The sequence below is a fragment of the Neltuma alba genome, unplaced genomic scaffold (assembly GCF_004799145.2).
Source record: "Neltuma alba isolate B1F8T4 unplaced genomic scaffold, ASM479914v2 tig00011610_pilon, whole genome shotgun sequence".
NCBI classification, from domain to species: domain Eukaryota; kingdom Viridiplantae; phylum Streptophyta; class Magnoliopsida; order Fabales; family Fabaceae; genus Neltuma; species Neltuma alba.
In genome coordinates this window covers 136,807-142,806 of record NW_021636261.1, presented here as the reverse complement: position 1 = coordinate 142,806, position 6,000 = coordinate 136,807, and the positions used below count along the sequence as shown (strand labels likewise).

Below are 6,000 nucleotides of genomic sequence, written 5' to 3'. Positions count from 1 at the left end.
TTAAGGTTAACAACCAATCATAAATTATGCATTGTAGACCTTTTCTGGTTTTGAGATATAGTAACTCAAAATTATGCCATAGGCACTTACAGAAAAACTGAAATGCAGTTTATCGTTTTGGCCAATTTTTTTATATTCATTCCACAAAATTCGTGTGACATTCTTCTCGCTCTCTTCCAAGATTCTTTTGCCAATGAATCAGCAAGGGTTCCTTCTTTTCTAACCATAACCCAAAACAATGGCGAATGAAAGAAAGATTGATAATTCATTAAAACCCAAGGTGATGCCTCAGTCATCAACATGCTTTAGAGACTCCTTCGACTATCCTTCTGTTTCATTTCAATCACAAGTCACCAAAATTTTTCCACCAGAAAATATGGATAAATAGAAGGGATCTGGAAAGAATATGAAAAATTCTAGAATTACAGAATTCTATAGGAGTTCAGAAGAAAAGAATATTACACTAAGGGTGCGTCAGCAAAGACCTCAGCCAGCATGCCATCCTCACTACCTGACATGGAAAACATTTCTGCATCCTTTTCTTCCTCATTTGATATGTCCCGCCTTTCAAGTTTGGCATGACCAGCAATGTATATCATTTTCTGAGCTCTTTCCAATGCAATTCTTGAGTGCTTGTTCCCAGCAACTTTTCTCATGAAAGACCAATTGCTTTTCAATCCGCACGAGGTTGCGTGGAGAAAAATAAGCCTCACTGCAATCTTCCCCAGGGATTTAAACTCACTTAAGCAAGTTTCCCAAACAAGTCTACTACTTGGATTTTGCAACTTTCATCTTCCCGGTCACTGGATCCTTTTGCTTCATCTGAACAGCTTGAGCATAAAGTGGGTCCAGCCCTTCTGACCTCCACTTCATGAGCTCCATCAACACAATATGAGCTTCTTCTTTAGAAGCTAACCTTGTCAATAGCTTATCAACATCTTTCTCTTGTTCACGTGTCAAGCATTTGAATGGGGGAAGGTACTTTCCACTTGTATCTTTAATCAAGTAGAGCGGGTCGAGAATAAATGCAGCTGACCATGCAGGGTGATAATTTTTTCTGAACCTTTTTTCAAGTATTTTCTCTACAGGTCCTTCCACTACGCTATTTTTGCACACCACTCCTTCACTTTGGTTCTCAGCTCCTCCCAAAGAGGAAGGCATCGACCAATCAGTGGCCTCTCAACCTCCATGTCACGAACAATTCCTTTGATAAGTTTTACAAGTGAATAAGCTGCCTCCAATTCATTCCAAAACCTATCACTTTGAACCATTTCAGCAACTTCCCTTGCTAGCGGATCCTCCATGCATGTTGCCTTAAACGAGTTCTCCAACATAACCATTTGGATCACTCTAGCACAGCTCAAGATGTCCTCCAACATTGGAAATACAGATGCAAAGTTCTTAAGAGGATCACATTTAGGTGAAGGAACACGAAGCAACCCAGAATACTCAAGCTCCTGCATCCGGAACTTGAGGAAACAATTCCTGACATCGGATTCATTGTTTACAAAATTTGCAACCTTTAAACAATTTTCAGTGACAACCCTGAAAAGTGGGAGGTCGTTGTTAATATCCTTGATTAAACTAATGAAGCCCTGAAGCTGACAAGGGATATTTACCATCCAATGATTTTGAATCTCCAAGTTCCTTAACGCTTTGGCCTTATATTTATCTGCTACAATTCCTGCACATCTCTGCACAGAACTCCCACTAATACTCGTGACTGTTTCCCACAAAATTTCCTCTGCGTATTTGGGAGACACAGCTCCCCCAGTAAAGACAGCCTTTTGGAACACACTAGCTCCATTCGGAAGATTCACAGTAAACTTAACCAAATTCTCACCTCCACAACACAAGTTATACCAATTATTGTTCTTCCAGCCTTCGCTAGCTACTTGGAAAAACATTGCATCTCGTATTTTGGCTTCTGACTCAGTCTCGGCCTCACTGAACTTGGCATCAAGTCGAGGACCCGATATCTCACGACGCAAATTTGTTGGCAAACCCACTTGATTCAGAAAGGCCTGAAACTTGGGGTGCTCAAGGGTTGATAAAGACACAGACCCATATGACTCGTAAAACCAATCGGCGAGCAATTCTAGAGCAGAGTTAAGCTGTTCCCTGCTCAAAGCAGGACAAGGAGAGGTCTTGGGACTTTTGAGCCTCTTCACACTGTCTTCAAACATGGCCAATGCACATAAGTCTTCCTTCCCACCCGACAAAATCAAATGCTGTTGATTTGTCCCCGTGTTAAGTTGGGTTGGTGAGTATCCCAGTTCACTACAAAATCGAGAGGACTCAACCAACGCTAAGGAGTGATTTTGATAAGGAGAGGTAACAGCCATGTGAGGAGAGCTTCTCTTTTTGTTGTGATTATTTGAATTAGGCAAAGCCACAGTAGATATGGGCATAGGCGAAATTGAAGAATTGGGTCTCAAGCCAGAGCTGAAATTGGGGCATGTTCCCCTCTTCAAGTGCTCCGAAGCACAGTTCTGGACGGGTTTGACGCAGAGAAAACGGAGTCACACAAAGAACATTTGAGCTTGACGGATTTGGGAAGGCCAGAATCGGCGTTCCGAATCAGAATAGGCTCCAAATGCGCCCAGTACCAAGCTCCTTTGCCCTTTAAGGCTTTGGTCCGCACAGTGACCAAGCCTTCGTAGCGCTTGTTCACAGCCTTGATGGCGATGTCCTCAACCGCAGCGGAAGGAAGCAGGTCAGGGGATGTTGAGTTCGGGGAAGTCATTGCACAAATGGAGTTCGAGTTGGTGTTGAGATTGGGCTTCTCTGGTTCTCTTAGATTTAAGGTGAGAACGGGGCTCTCATATGAAGTTGAGCTTGTGGTAAGTGCACCAAGCTGACAGTGTGTTTCGTTTTGGGGCATTTAGCCATAAAGGGTCACACCCCGACGCGACGGAGCTTGTGGGCGTCGCCGGTGAAACAAGAAGTGAAGATGGGAATTGTGAAGTGTGGGTGGTGCAAAAGGAGGAAAGCGTAAAAGCACCAGCTGGTGGATGAAGAATTATGTTGCTTAGAGGGATATGGTGTATATTGAGGGAGAGGGAAAGAGAAGTCAGTGCGAGCTAGAAGAAGAAGAAGAGGAGAAGACGAGAGCATGAGGACGGGACATGGGGAGAGAGTGAAGGAGGAGGTGGAGGAGGAGGAATAGAAACGTTTGTTCAGAGGTGGGGGACGCACAACGAGCCAACGAAATTTGTATTTCTCAACCAAAAAAAGGTGGACTCTAACTTATTTTATTCTTGTGTTAAAAAGAAAAAAGAAAAAAGGACAGATTACGTTTGAATATTTTAACTTGAGAAACTTTTAAAATAAAACCGAGAGTCTTTGCATATATAGATTTAGAGGCAAAATATATATATATATATATATAGATTTTAAAAAAATAATTTTTCCCAGCTAAAAAAAATTCTAGGTTTGAGTAAGTCTGAAGTAAAATTAAGTGATTTAGGTTTGAGTTTAAGCATTTTTCCCTTTAAATATTTTTGAATGTTAAAATTAATGTAATATGGACTTCTTCAAATATTTAAATTTTAGCTTTATTAGTCATTACTTTCATAATATTTTGCGAATCGGAGAGAGTTTTTAATATGACACTTAATCACTTATTTCATAAACCAGGTATAATATTTTTCAAAAACAAGGAGAAGTTATAATTGTTTAAAATTGAGAGGTAAAAAATATTGAACAAAACTTTATTTCAATATTTAGCTGTTACTCTCTTTCTCTTAAATTTATAGTTCTTTCTTCTAAATTATTCAGTAAAAGAGTTTTTATTAAAAGATAGTTTAAATACAAATAATAATTGAAGAGTGCATTTCAAAACAAAAATCAACACATTTTTTATAAATAACTAGCTAAATTTTTTTTTTTACAAATTAATTATCTAGATCTTATATTAATTTGACATGAGAAACAACAGGAGAAATAGTTGATTAATCCTAAATTTTAGAATGTGTGTGAGGAGAGAAGAATGTCTCCATTTAGTTTCATCTCCACTGCCTGCCTTCTGTTTACTGTCTCTACCATTAATCAATATCCAATATCTAATAGTGTAGACTTAATGCACTATAACGGCATTATTATAATATTAATTTTAAACAAAAATATATATATAAAGCAGTTAGAAATTAATATGCATACATAATCAATAGATTTTTAAAAATTCTTTTATAATTCTTTTATTTTTATCATGATTATGATAATATTTATTCATATGTAGGTTAATTTTTTTATAAACATAGATTAAATTTATTTATATGTATTTTTATTATTTAATATTATAATAATATTAAATCTTAACCTTTAGATGTTAATTCAGTAATAAAAATAATAAACAGAGAGAAGTGGAGAGGAAGTTAAATAGAAATATTCCTCTCCCGTGTGGGAGAGGCTTTATGACCTCTAGTAGTCTATGTGGAAAAGGGATGAAGAAAAAATTTTTCAATGATTTTGATTTTGAAAAATAGAAAAGTAAGATTAAAAATTTTTAATTTAATTTTTTATTGTTTTATCTCATGTCTTTTTCATTAAAACTTTATAAGCCCGCTTTTTTTATTGTTAGAATGAGTTATTAAAATTTTTTCTATCTCCTCCTCTCTTCAACATCCATCTCAAGCCAAACATATAATAAGGAGATAATAGAAAATCTCCAAACATACTTTAGGCTTCACCCGTCAGTCAATCGTTGTCACTCAAAATACGAGCGCGTTTGAAATAATATTAAAAACACTTATAAACATATTTTACATAGATTGAAATAAAATTTATCTTTATTTTATAAATTATGATTAAAAATCTAATTATAAGTTATTCCAAACAAAATAGGCCTTTCATACATCAAATAATTAATACTAACTGAGATTGTTAATATAAAAGAGGCAAATAACTAATTTGTAAATTTAAAGAAAAAATTAGTTAAGTTAGTTACTTATAATAAATAAGTAATTTGTCCTAAAATATCCTTATTAATCATGTACATTAGAATGAAAACCTTTTACTATGTGAGAAAAATAAATAAATATGATAGACAAAATAAATTAACGTCTTATATTTAGAACTAAATCAAATTTTTGACTAATTCTTATATATTTTGAATTAGAAGTAGTAAGTTGTTTGCTTATGCCTTCGATGTCCAAGCAACATGTTTTTTTCATTCAAACATGCCCTTGATTCTTTTTAATAATCAAGTATCGAGTTTTCATAACATATAAAAAATATTTAAAATTCGTCGCAGAATTTATATAAATTATTAATAAGTATTGAATAGTGAACTTATTTTAGATTCCATGTAAAACATAAGATCACAAGCTCATAATATTAAGACATCTGCGAAGAGCAGCAGCCACCACTCCATGAATTAAAGTAGCCCTCCCTTGATTTTCTCATCATCTCCCATCCATTAATATTTTTTTAAATATAAGAAGTAAATAATTAATTTATAAAAAAATCAATATAAAAACATATATTAATTATCCTAATACATCACATTTAATTATTTTTATTAAAAACTATGGATAAAAACTTTCTTTTAATACATGTAATTAATAATAATAGTTTAAAAAATATTTTTTAAAAAATAAAAATTGATACAAATTTTATTAACTAGCTTATTTATCGAAGAATGAGTGCAGGGATTTTTTTAATCAAGTTGAATATATATATATATACACAAACAAATATGTAAACGTTATACTCAAATTTAAAATATTATTAGGACCACTTGTTAAAGTGTGTCTGGGGATTTTTTTTCCCCGATGAGGAAGGATTAGAAAGGGTCGGAAAAGTAATTATTTTATTATATATCTGGAAATATACATGCAAAAAAAGTAAAAAGAAAAAAATGAAGGGACAAAAGGTCAAAGCTAGTTGAAGCATGTGTTGTGGTTGTTAAGCATATGAGGTGTAATGTCTTAGTCACCTTTAAACCAAAAACCAAAAGAATAAAATAAAAAATTATTCTTTATTTATGAACTTTTTGGA

General features: G+C 34.2%; 1 pseudogene; it reads right to left on the bottom strand.

Annotated features, from left to right (window-relative positions):
- On the bottom strand, positions 1 to 3,174 carry LOC114715753 (uncharacterized; annotated as a pseudogene).
- Between the last annotated feature and the right edge of the window lie 2,826 nt (positions 3,175 to 6,000).